The sequence below is a fragment of the Vidua chalybeata genome, chromosome 2 (genome assembly GCF_026979565.1).
Source record: "Vidua chalybeata isolate OUT-0048 chromosome 2, bVidCha1 merged haplotype, whole genome shotgun sequence".
NCBI lineage: Eukaryota > Metazoa > Chordata > Aves > Passeriformes > Viduidae > Vidua > Vidua chalybeata.
The window spans coordinates 40,207,823-40,221,997 of record NC_071531.1 but is presented as its reverse complement, the minus strand read 5'-3'; positions in this window follow the sequence as shown (position 1 = coordinate 40,221,997).

Genomic DNA, 14,175 nt, shown 5'->3' with positions numbered 1-14,175 from the left:
TAAAAGCAAAACAAATCAGAAAACCAAAAAAGCACCAAACCTGGAAAAAAGACAGAATTGTACTTTATCCAGTCTTGGAAAATGTGATGCAATTCACAGCATTTAACATGTTACCTGAATGACTCTTCCTTATCCTGATAACTGGTAGAACATGACCAATTTACTCTGACAAACCCACTCATTAAAGCTGGGACACAATGGGCATTATTTGATCATAACAAGTCATCAAGATGATTATCTCTTTGTTACTCAGAAGAACTTCAGAGTGAAATCTGAACCATTACCCCACAATTTAGTTAAAACACTAATACTTTTTAACATGAATATTACATCTGGTATAGAAGCTTTGCAGTAAAAGATAGTACTAGGTAAAGGCTGTCAAGCTTGTTTTAAAGCAATCCAGATTTACAACTACAAAAGCTAGGGGTGTGCATGTTTTCTCTCTTTTCTGCTGCTCAGAGATACCGCTGTCACCCACATTTATGCTTCTCCAGTGTATTTCATATCATGTTAGACAAATTTACTAGAATATTTGATTTATCCCCAGTTTGGCTTTCTTGCACTGCTGATCGGTTCTTCACCACAATCTTGAACCCTCCAAATTGAAAATGGAGAAATATTGCTTACCTGAAAACCTGCAATTCTGCTTCTCCCTCTGATATTGCTTTGAGTAAAGAGCTCAAATGAAATGTATTTATGTCTTCCTTGCAGTGAAGCAGGTTTTAGTATGGCTTTGCAGCCATGTACATTCATTCCCTGTCTGACTGAGGCTCCATGTGGCTGTGAATTAGGAATGTGGTAGAAAACCTCAGTTACTGGCTCAGGTGTCAGCTCTTAGAACTGGGTGACTGGAGGACTCCTCTTTTGCCCTCTGTCATTCACGCTGTCTTGCCTTCAGTGGGCAGATCAGGCTTTGCTGGCAACAGCTCTGTGTGCTGAGGCAGGCCTGTAGTATTCAAATAGCAGCAAATGACACTTAAATTAGCATGTATGTGTGAGTGCATGTGCTTAGAAAAGATGACATTAAATTTATTCTCCATTTCCTATGAAGTGAAACCTGATCACCAAACTGAATAAGGAATGTTGTCATTTCAAGGTCAGGTGAAAAGTGTTATGACACATTGTCTTCATTAAAATCAAATTTCTAACGGAGTACAAATTTCATCTCATGAAATAAATGAATGTTTCTTTTGGCACAATGTGCTTGTCAGAAACTGTGGCATTCTTTCTGCTTATTTTTGGTGAGTAAAATATCAACAGTGTGTTGGCTGGTTATTACTAGAGTAGCTGAAATTGCAAACTTGTTTTATTTTGAGCTTTTGCTTTTGGGCTTCATAGTTCACAAATCTGCAATTTTCTGTGCTTCTCGAGCCAAAAGACTGTTCTTGAATAAAAATCTCATTATTATCCTTAGCTCGAGGAACAAGATCAAAAGAGATTATTATTATTTAAAAACAGTCGTTGCATCTTGAATTTTGAAACTGCAGTCTTAAGCCCTTGAGCTGGCAACCTGGTCCATGCACAGAAGCTCCAGCTGCCCAGTGTGGCCAGCAGCCTTTCTGCCTTGGTACATTTGATGGGTCTTTTCTCACTGATGAGTTTATGATGCAGTACTAAATGAGCAAGCTTTCATGCCTGAACATTATGTATGTATGTATGTATGTATGTACATATAGGAGTATTTTTCAGAAGAATGTCTTGGCTCTCCCGTACTGGGCAGGATTTGGGAGCTGGCTATCTGTTTTGCTAGTCATACTGCAGGGAAAGAGTGGTAAGGGGGACAATCAAGACTGGGGCAGCAGTAATGTCTGACAACTAGATCATTATCTATCTGTTACCATTAGGGAAAGGGCACCCTCTCTGCTCTCATCTAACCAAGCTTTTCTCTAGGTCAGTGCCCAGAGCACTTTTAAAAAATGTCCAAAGTTTCTCAATAATTGTAAAATACACTGTCATGTACCAGCTCAAGGATCAGCAACTGTTTAAATAGCTATTACCCTGTTCCTAGGCACTGCATGTGTCATTAGAAACCATTTGTATGAGGCTGTAGCGTTACAAGCACAGAGGGAGCTAATTATAGTTAGGGATCATTTAATGCATTCACTACTTAATCCATTATACCCCTGAGCAATGGGGAACCTGTGCAGCAGTGGCTGGTTTTTATTCTTCCTTGGCAGTGGCAGTGCCTGAGGTAAAGCACAAATGGGCTTTCCTGGTGCTGCGACCCAGACCTGCCAGGGATTTGGTGCACTGGGGTCTCAAGCAGGCACTGGGGTCACTTCTGCATTTCTAACTCTGCACAGGAGAAGAGAAGAAAATAAAACACAAGTCTTCAGACCAATCTTAAGAGATGGTGTCTAATAGAAGGTCAACTCATACAGAGCTGCATGGAGATGGAGATATGCTCCTTAGCTTGCCCAAATCTTGTCTCATCATCAGCTGGAGAGACCTTGTGGCTACTGCATCTCTGCATCTTCTCTGTATATTTCACCGTGGTTACAGCTCCTCACTGCACAGAGACCTTTGGAAACACTGGCTTTTATCACAGCCATGTGACTGGCCCTGGGACTCGTGTCAGGCACTAGGGAAATTGCAAATAAACTAACAAGGACCACTGGTTTAAATGGCTTATCTGGCCTCATGTGGGATCTATATGGATAAGGGGTGATTCTGCAGAGTGACTTTCAACTCAGTTTGTGGACCTTTTCTCTTTATCATCCATTTCTCCACTTTATGTCCATGGACCTTTTAAGTCAGCCCACTGATAGGCCATTGTGATCCTTCACAAAAACAAGGGGCTTTTTGTACTTTAAGGCTGTCCTCACCCTTCTCCCCTCTACAAGCATTGGAGGGAAATCAAAATACCCTGTAGTTCCACAGTCAGCTTAAGTGACTCTAATTGTATGCTGCAGTCAAAAGAGCTGGCAGCACTACCTTCCTAAACCACAGGTTTTCAACAACCCCAGTGCTTGTGCAATCATGGAATGTATTGGATAAGTAAGCTGACTGAGGCCAAACCAGTTTTCTTAAACTTGTGTTGGCTTTATGGCCCTGTTGTGACAGGTGATGGCCTTTCTGTGGGTGTGTGGGCTCCAGGGCTTATGGTGAGCAGTGGTGGGGACTGGCCTGGGACAAGAGGACAACAGCAGAGGTAGATTGGCTTGGGCTGGCACTGAAGCTGCACATGGGTTTCTGCTGTGAAGTTGTGTTTCACTCCCTATCCCCAGCAACCAGCAACCAGCTGAAGCTGGTCTCCAGCAATGCTTCCCAAAGAGACAGCACTCTGTGTTTCAACAGCCTTCCAAGCAGGCTGGATTAATTAGTCAGAGGGGCTGACATTTTCCCTGACATTAAAAAAAAAAAAAAACCTATACAGTTAATGTAAATGTATTAATGTGTTCTTAGTTGCTGTATAGAAAAAAAAAAAAAACCCACTGGAATGAATTGGTGGCAGGATTATTAATTAAATGCTTCCTCTTGAAACTTTGGCAACTATAGGCAAAGCCAGTTATCAGAGAGTGCATGTCACAAATAGGATCATCTTTTCATATGGTATTCTTCATTCTCTGATGACAGTGTGAACAGGATGCACTGGATGACTGATGGGTTTGCCCACCTGGGCCACAAAACCTCCTTCAAAATCTTCCAGTCTGAAATACAGAAGTGGAGAACAACGCCCAGTACTTTTATTTTGCTTTGCGGCTGATTCCAGACAATGTCTCTCTCCTCCAGATGGGCTGGCTATTGGCTTTTGTGGGCATTGGGGTGGAAGAGGTCATAACAGGGCTTTTTGTTGTTTCTCAGCATCACTGCTGAACTTAACTGTAATCAGGCTTTGCAGGCATGAGGGTCCACAAACAGCACAGGGGCCATCCTCATTTCACAAAACCTGACCTAAAATCCACAGGCATGAGTGAAAGACTCCTTTCAGAATCAGACCTTCAGGCATGACAGCACCCGGTGTGCTGATTAATAATTATGTAGGAAAACAGGCATCTTTTTTGGGCAAGGGTTAGGCTCCAGAGTCTTAGGAGCTTTCATTATACATTTTACTTTTGGTTCAGCAAACACATAATCTTTGCATGGGTTATTTCCCTTAGCAGACATGCATTTGTTTGGCTGATCTTACTCTGTGTGTGATTGAATACCTAATTACCATTGTTATCAGACCATCCACTGGGAGATGCTCTGTTCTGTCTTCATCACATGGGGAAATCAACTCCAGCTCTCCCTTCGTATTTCTTCCCTGAGACAGAACGGTAAGGGCAGCATTTTTTAATCCCTAAATGCACTGTAACTCTAAATTAATCACAGTTAAATTGTCATCTAATTATGTAGGAAATAGAGACTGTTAATGAAAACTTCTGGAAAAGGATATTTTACCTTAGGAAAATTACATATGTAATCTGGAATATAAACAGTGCTGCTGCCACATTGTCTGAGCAGAACTAGTTCGATAGAGTTCCAAAAATAGCCCATATGGATCTGAGACACTATTTTATGCCTAATATTAGTCCTCAAAGTGAATTGGTGCTCATCGACTACAGGGCATAGAAGATAAAATCTACTGCAGCCCTTACATGATGGCTAAACTTTCAGAAGGTGTGTTGCCCCACGGGAAATAGGGAGAGGAAAGACAATGGGACAATTTATCTGCTCAAAGCCAGCATGTGCTCAGGTACTCTGGTGCAGCACTGCCAAGAGCTTAAACCAGTGAATAAAAAGCCCCACAGGAGCACCCAGCTATGAAATGGCCCTAAACACAGCAGCTGCACCAGTTAAAGTTTTCCCAGCAGACACTAAAAACCAAACTAAACTCATTGGAGAAGTGACAACAGCCATAATTGTTTCAGGTAATAGGCTGTTTCCTGAAAATGACCCAGATCAGTGGGACTGAAAACAGAGAGGACCAATTTGCTGCCTCATTATTTTGTTGGGTTTTTTCAGTTCCAAGATGGAGCAGCCTCCTTGGCATTCAGTAATGTGTCACTAGAGGATTCAGCAAAGGATGCTGCTGATGTGGCTTCCAGTGTACAAGCAAATTTTCAGTCACTGAAGATATATTCTCTTGTGGTGCTGGTGCTCTTGTAATTTGTTTGCAGGGTGCCGTGGCACGTGATGAAAAGTCTGCCCTTTGCCTTTGGTTGCTCTAATAAGGCTTTGTCTTCAGAAAGTGACTTGTAGCATTACAGCCCTCAACACATGAATTTCGTGTACACAGCCAAAGATGAGTCTTCTTATTAGGCAAATACTGTTCCCTCACAAGCCCTGCCTGGCTCTTGGCAGAAGGACCCTGGGTGGTCTTGCTACCAGCACCACTCATGTCTGCTCCTACCTGCAGCCCTAACCCCTTCAGTTCCCACCTCTGGAAATTACACTTGTGCTTTGGAAATGAGCCTTTTCTAGTGGGGCTGGTGCCAAGAGGAGCACAAACAGGACAGGGAAGGGAACTCAGCCATTTCATATTTCAAAAGTGTAATTTATCTCCCAAGATCATCTAATTCTTTTCTTCATACAGTCACTGAAATGATGTACCGGTTAATTAGTTGTTTGCATTAGTTGTTTGCAGTTGTTTAGCACTTGTTTCTGGTAAGGTAAACAGGTACCTGAAATTATCATGTAGAATTTTAATATTATAAATCAGTAAGCAGAAGTAATTTTTGCTCAAATTGAAATGAGGACGTTCCTTGACAAAACAGACAGAAGCAGAAATCCACAAGGAAATGCCCTGCAAATCACCACTTAACCACAGAGCCAAAGGTCTTGTATTTCTCAGAACAAATTCTCTTTTTATCAGGCAGAGAGCGGTACAACAGGGAAGGTGTTCAGGCTCCTCATCCCAAGCACTTCCCTTTCTATCCCTCATGATAGAGAAGCTGCTCTGTCAGCATAAAAGCAGCTCCCTCTGGTTCCCCCTAGCAGAGGCAGCTCTGCCAGCCTCACTCTGAGAGACATGCACTTTCCCTGCATTTGAAGGAGTCTTGTGCTCTTTAAATTATGCTTATTATTATCCCCAGGCCATTAACTGGATCTCCAACAATTCAGACTGGGTGGAGGTGCAGATTGCTAAAATAGCCTTCAAAGAGATAGTTCATGCAAACTGAACCTGTGGAACTCATACTTTTCATTCTTTTTTTTTAACCTATTTTTTTCTGGCTATTTTATTCTCATCTAAATCAAATATATGGAAGGGAGGTGCTATTCTCTGCAGAGACTTTCTCTCGCTTTGCCTTTCTATGCCACCTTTCACCAAGTGCTTCAGGATCTCTCTCTGAGCTTTGCAGGACTTGAATTACCAGAGCACTGGGCTTACTCACCACACCTGGGTCAGCTGGGGGGCTCTGCTATAAGCTGATGTATCCTATTTGTCTCCATCAGGGCATGAGTTTCAGCTAAAACACTAGCACTTTGTTAAATGCAAATGTCATTCTATTGTATTTATCGAGATTTTCAGTAATAGAGAAACGGAAGAAATCACATCACCATGGGACAAGATGACAGAAGATGACACAAGAAAAGACAGTTAGAAAAAGCTCCCTGTGCTTGACCTTGGGGTTTGATTTTTTAAAAGGCAACTGCTTAGAAGTTGCTGATAAAATGAAATGATACAATGTTAAAGGATATAAAAAATGCAATGCTCTGCATGTTCAGGCTCTTTTGGGGTAAGGCTTTTTACTCACTACTCTTCATTTTGCCAACATACAACTCTCCTGCTTCATATTGCCATGACTGACGGCCTGCTGGGATCTGAGCAGGGGATCTCTAACCAGACATTTACCAGGTTTTGCACATCGTTTTCTAAGGTGGTCTAAACCAGTGCATTGCCACTGAGTTCTTAAGTCATCTTAATCCACCGCAGCAGTGTCTAATCCATTGGCTTTCATGGCACAGTCACTGCAAAGACCTGAGCACAGACATCTCCCCTCTCTGAGGGACTCTCTTAGTGCATGCAGCAGGATGATGGTCTCTCCTGAAATCCAATGTCATGATTCAAAGGAGTATTTCCCATGGCATTTCAGGAGATGGGGTAGAAGGGAACTCAAGACATGCAGTCCATCTGCTGCCCCAGACAGGGTCATATCCTTGGCAGTCCTAGCAGATGCTTTTCCAATGTCTTTTACATTTCTCTCTCTACCAAATTACTACTCTGCTTCTCTGTTCCCAAAGGATGAGTTTTCTCATGCCTGACATCTTCCTGATCTAGTCCTAGCTGGGGGTACTCTGTTTTCCAGATACAGGTCAGGAATTACCAGAGCACTGGTGATCATCATCACTTTTCTTTCAGTGACCCTTCTCCTAGATTGAGCAATTCTCAATCTTACTTTTTTTGTTTTGTTTTGTTTTATTTTTCTGAACCTCTGTTCTGCTCCCTGTCCAGTTGGTCCCCCTCCTTCTTGAAGTGCAGTATTGGAGCAGACATACCACCCCAGCAGACATGTTACAAAAGCAATAGGGTTAATCATCCTACCTGGAAGCTTGTGCCTTATTTCAACACCCCATTCTGCTGTTTGCCCTTTTCACAACAGCAGAGGACATCTGACTGATGTTCAGCTTCTGTCCTGAGCAGCCATTTGATTCTTTACTGCAGTACTGCAGCCTAAGCAGATAGTCCAGTTTGTAGAGTTTTGATTAATCTCCAAATATAAATTCTGCATTTGTCCTCATTGTATTGCATTCTGTTTTTTTCTAGACCATTTCTCCATGTTCTGTAAAGTGCTTTGAATCTAATACTGTCTACCAGAAAGCCCAGAGTGCCCTCACTTGTCATCGGCACGCTTAAAGGGTGTGCTTTCTACTCCATTGCCCAAATCACTAGTGAATATAATAAGGGTGAGCTCACTGCAAAATCTGGACTTGGATGGAAAATTTTGTCATGGTAAATATCCTAGAGCTGGGCCTTGCACTTCTCTCCTAGAAACTCACATCAGTATTATCTGTGCCTGGAGTAGCAGCTAAGCCAGTGCTCCCAGTACTGCTGGCTTTTGTGCAGAATCTGAGAAAAGGAGTAACCTTTTCTTCTCAAAAATACCAAGGTTCTTCTGTCCTCTTACAGAGCATTTCAGATGGAAACCCGATCCATCCCAAGAAAGGAGCTGGATTCTGCTGGACCATCCTGATGGAGGATGCAGCAGGCCTGTCCATCATCAGCTCCCCTGCTCTCTGTCTGGGGCTGCTTGGTTAACTGGGGGGGCTTCCCTGTGTTCTGCCTATTGGTTTCTATCAACTTCTTTAATAGACTAAAGACATCCACATGAAACTTTTTGATTCTGTTGATTCAACAGTTTGCAGGGAAGAAGCATTCTGTCAGAAATTATTTGATTAGCTGAAATCAACATGTCTGATTTCTTCCCAAATTAACTAGATACTGAGACAGACAATCCTAATCAGGGATCAAATGAACCTCTCATCTCAGGCAGGGCAATTTCTTTCCTAACACACTCCCTTAGTACACATACACAGATAACCATGGCAGCAGCTGGACTGAGCTGAAGTCTCCAGGACAGCAAGGAGAAATTGCTGCCCACTTTGATAAGTAGCAGCAAAGAATCGTGTTGCCTCTACCTGATTTATTAAAAAAAATATGGATATTGATCTAGCACCAATATCCAACTGTGATGGACAAAAACTCTCTAACAGTTTAAAGTTAGAAAGTGTATGTTTATTGCGACGCCGGGCAGCGTGCAGGATAGCTCCCAAATACACACCGTGCCTTTCAAATGATTACAGAGTCCTTTTATCCACACAAGAATTGAATACCCAAAATACAAATACGTATTCATAATTTAGTACATCCCATTCCTCGCTTCGTATGCTAATAATTTCAAAGCCTATTAAGCATGCGTAGTTTGTTCCTTGAAATGGGTCGGTGGTCCCTTTCATGAGGAGGGGTCCCAAAATGAGGAAGTAAATGAAGTCTTCCTCATTTTGACCTTTCTACCTTTTCAATGCAAATATGACAAATGAACCTTGGTAGAACTCCCATTCCCTGTCTTCAATTGGTTTCAGAACAGAGGAGGCCCACAATTGTCTTATGTTCCTAAAAGCTATTTGTCAGTTTCTATATTCTTCATTATAAACCCAGCTAACTAAACATTGTGCTGACAAGCAATCAATTATTAGTTAACTACTAACTCTTAACTTCATCAAGGCCTACTTAAAAAATCCCTTTATTTTAATTAACTCTAGTAAAGCTTATCTCTAACTAAAATCTTAGCTCCTCTAAAATCTCTAAATCTCTTAAAGTTTATGTTTCATACCAGCCTAGGTGGAGGACAATCTTAGAATCATTTAGGTTGGAAAAGACCTTTAAGATCATAAAGTCCAACAGTTTACCAGGCATTGCCAAGTCCATCACTAAACCACGTCCCTAAGTGACACCTATACACATAGTTTAAATACCTCCAGGGATGGTGATTCCACCACTTCCCTGGGCAGCCTGTTCCAGTGCTTGATAACCCTTTTGGAGAAGGAATTTTCCCTAGTATCCAGTCAAAGCCTCTCCTGGCACAACTTGAGGCCATTTCCTCTCCTCCTATCACTTGTTACATGGGAGAAGAGGCTGACCTCCACTTCGCTACACCCTCCTTTCAGGGAATTGTAGAAACTGAGCCTCCCTTCCTCCAGGTGAAACAACCCCAGCTCCCTAAGCTGCTCCTTGTTGGTGACAAGGCCTAGGCTGATACCCCCCCATACACCTTCTCCTCGAGGCGCAATCCTTGTCTGTAGAGAAACACTCAGGGATTTGTTCTAGTACCTTGAACCCAAGGGGAAATTTGGATGAGTACTTTTACATGCACAGATACAGACCTCTCTTTGCCTGTGTGCACGTGTGTGAATTGATTATGATACAGATGTTGCGAATATTGTGAATCTATAGTTAAATCACTGTTATAACTGTAGAAAATCCTATGGAATCACTTTATAAATGCTACTTGGTATAGCATTTCTCCCTCGAATATCTGCTTGGGAGCAATAGTGTGGAAACTTGTGTAGATGAGATGGTGCATTTCATGGACCCCAGGAAGGCAGGAACAGAAGACTTTACATCTGAGGCCAGGTGTGTGGTTTCAGCTTTGTAAGCCAATTAAAGAGCCTTCAATATCTTCAAAATCCTCAGAAACAAATGGAAAAGAGGGTCCCAGAATAAAGGTCATCTCTTTCTCTTTTGATATCTTTAATTCACACAAGAAAAGGAAATTTTGTACAAAATTTAACATCAACTGCCACCCTGAGGCAATTACTTGGTGAAAGAGCACAGCTGCTGAGATCCATCTGCTCTTTACTGAATCCAGCTTCTTGACTCCCTGAAAGAGAGATTTTTTTTACTTTTCACCTCATATCACCAACTTTTGTATAGCAATAACTCTTTCTTCAATAAAATATTCTTTATTTTTTTCAGAGTGATGAAGACAGGAGATTTTTTCATGAGATGTGCATCATTTGAAGTAATTCTTGCAGCTATCACAGCAAGGACAGGTGGTAAAGGTATTGATAAGCACAGGGAATGTGAAACAATGTGGTAGACACAAAATGCAGCCCTGCTTCAGATTGCAGATACTTCTCCTTAAATCATGCCAGGATCCCTCAGACCCATCGTTCACACCTTACAGTACAAATCAGATGGAGAATATATAATTTAACCTCATTTGGCATGGCTGTATTTCAGGATTAATGCTTCTTCCTTTGTTCCCAATACTGTGCTGTGAAAATCTCTGCCGTGGATTCATGTGCCTCGCTGCAGTGAAAACCCATCTGACTGCCCAAAGGACTCCTCTCTTTGGCTCATTAGGGCCACAAAAGTAATCCTTCTGCGGGCACATCTCCTGTTCAGCCCTTTGATGTGGGAAGTGATGAGACTGCTGCCTGTAGTGGCACCCAGTTTCAGCAGCTCAAGTAGCTGGAGAGAGAATTGCTGCCACCCACAAGACTATGTGGGACTAGATGGGACACATCCAGAACAGAAGGGCAACAGAGGTTTTCCTTTCAAAAGCCCACACCTATTTAGGGGCAGATGATGAAATAGAGATAAATGCAGTGCTTGTGACAGCAAACACTGGCATGCTGATCTTCTGAAGTACAGTTATTCAGCCTTTAATTATCCTGGCTGTGGGAGGAGTCCCAGCTGCAGGAATGCCTCTGAGAGCTCTGCTGCTTTGCTGGGACTTCTTTGGTTCTTACCTCTGTCGTCACAAAAACGTTATATTTCAGAAGACCGAAGCAAATCTTTGCTTAGTGTTCAAAAAAAAGTCATTTAGCTCACCGAGGTGATGCTTCGGGGTCTTAGGACATCTTTGTTGATCTGGAGCTAAATAAACAAACTCAGAAAATAAACTCTGAATTGCTTTAACTTCCCTAGCATCGGCTTGTTGAATCCGTGTGAAAACTTGCTTTGGAATGGTCAGATATGTTGTGAGAAAACCTTTTCACAGTGCCCTTATCTGCAGTGCAGGGAGCTCCCCGAGACAGCCGATCTCACCTGGAAAGAAACTGTTCTTTCAGGGAGAGCAGGAAGAGGAAGATGTGTTGATGCCTGCAGCCATACTTCCCCTCCCGCAGCAAGGTTCAGAGAAACCTGTCTGCCTTTCAGCAGTGGAGAAATGTGCGAGGAGAAAACACAAGCCATCATTACCTGCAATAGTAAACTGGTCGATAATAAAAGAAAGAGAGAAATATACCATTTGATGTTTCTGGCTAGGCCATCAGGAGGGAGTGAATTCACTCCCAAAGTGGATAAACTCTAATTCCCTGTAATTATCCTTTCTAAATATTTGAAACTCCTAATTGACAGCTATCAGTATTTGTAAGACAACATCTTCAGGGGTAAAACCAGCTGTATTTCTGAAAATCACAGATTTGTATTTTCTGTAAATCTGATTTACAGCTTACATATTTATAACAACATAGCCACTCCGGCTGTATTTGATTTAAAAGTATAAAGCAGAGATTATGTTTCTTTTGAGAAATTTGGAACAATGCTCCCACCTTGCTCTTGCAGATGGTATAAACGTATTCTTCCTTTTCCTACTTTTTGCTGCTTCTCAAGCACAGATTTGCTTTTCCAAATCAGACACTGCTTTCCTCCATACTCTGCGCTTTTCCAGAGCGATCCTTTTACTGGAAAAGTTTTGCCTACCCTCTAGTGGGAATTTGAATTATTACACCTGCCGATCCCAGCTGCGGAAGTACAGAAGGGTGGAGTCCCTTGGGCACAGCCTGGAATTACAGCACGCAATGTTTCCAGCAAAGACAATGCCCCATTCCTGTCTTTCTCTTCCCTCAGTGAGATGCAGGTTTGCATTTTGGCAAAAAGGATGGGTACTATGTTTGCCGAGATTTTGTTATGGTAGAGGGACAGATTAGTTTTTCACTGTCGTTCATTGATAAGTGTCTAGCTCTGATAAGCAAGTGTGGCTGTATTAATCATGCTGAGTCAAAGTAAGGATGGAAATTTAGAAAACGTATGATAAATCTACATCTTAATTTCATTTGCTCTTCTCCCAGTAGAAGGAAAGTTCTGAAGGCAGAGCATGGGCTGCTGGATCTGGATTTGTGTCTCCAGGGAGAGGGCCTGGCCCAGCTCTGAGGAATGATAGCTGGACCCATGTGCTCTCCCAGAGCTGGCACACATGCATGGCCAGCAGTGGTACCCTTCCACTGGACAAAGGCAGCTGGCTAATTATGGAACCTATTTCTGACCTTTGCACCCCACAAAGAACAACCTGCCACCCTGTGGTGCCATTCCCGCATTTCAGCTGGAAAGGTTTCCCTGTGTGCTGCTGATATTTTGTGTTAACCTGCCAATTAGAAAATATTTGATGGAAACCTGCAAATGGGATGGACACAGCTATTAATTACTGGCTCTTGGCTAAGGTCACACACAGTGGTAGCCAATGAACTTTGGTGAGCTGGTTCCCCAAAACCTTCTCTGAAAGAAAACAGGAGTGCTCCTTCCACAGATACAAAGTATGATGTTGGGGATGAAGTAGAGCCTCAGTAGTGCAGACACTGCTCTAACTCAACTTTTATTACCAAAGTGCCACCACTGAGCAATCAAGATTCCCTTGAAAATCTTTCCTTAAGCCTAAAATGCACTTTGTAAAAGCTCTGGGCTGAGGACTGATCTCTTCCCCACTTGGCTGCTAATTTGCTTTGTGACTGGAGGCAAGTCACTTAACTCCCCTGTGCTTCAGTTTCATCACCTGTAAAATAGGGATGATATATAAATATCTCAGAGTAGCTTACTAGCAGAAAGGTAATGTGAGGAAACTCCTCTAGGCAGGTGCTGCTGCCTTGTCTGTTAAGATAACTTTCTGTTGATAAAAAACATCATGAATTGAAGGGAAAAGAGAATTTCCAAAAAGATTTATGCTTGAAATTGTTGCAGAGTGCATTTGTGTGCTGCTGTCTGCTAGGTCTTCTTCATTGCTGAGGCCATAAGTGATGGGCCAGCCTGGCTCACTCAGTGGAAAATTGTCCCTTTGGGATCATTTGGGGCTGGAAATAAATCCACCCATAATGCTTTCCTGCTTTGTGCCAAGCTGCCTCCTTTTTTTGCCCAGCTTTACAGATCTCTAACCAGAGCAGAGCTGGAATTTTTACCTTGGATACCCTTTGAGGCACCTACAGAGAAGGTGTTTTCTATCCCTGCCAGCTGCAGGTCCAGGGCATCACTTTGCGCAGTGGCTGGCACCATGAAAGTCCTGAAAAAATTAGAGGAGAGATGTGCTAATATCACAGGGTGTTCTCATGGTAATATCAAAATACTTTGTCACAGATCTGCCAAGAAAACACCAATTCTGCCAGATGCACAGGAATTGTCTTGAAAAGACCCTGGGATTCAGCCACTCATCTTGTGCCATTCAGGAGCAAATGGGAACCACAAAGGTTTTCGAGAACTGTTAGAAGGAACAAAATCAATTTCCTAATCACTTTTCCAGAAAGCTGATGGGTCTTAAGCAACTGAATGTATCTTAAGCTGGATGTAGTGAAGGGAAAGATGGAGTAACCTGCTATCGGGTTTGCTGGCTTGGGAAGCAGCGATGATGCTGGAAATGCAACTGTATTTTAAAAAGCACATGAAGGAAGATTTCTCCAGGAACTATATTTTCTTGCTTGCTTTATTAGCATTTGGTATGGCATTAGACATCAGTATGCAAAGTTGCATTTCTTTCTGCT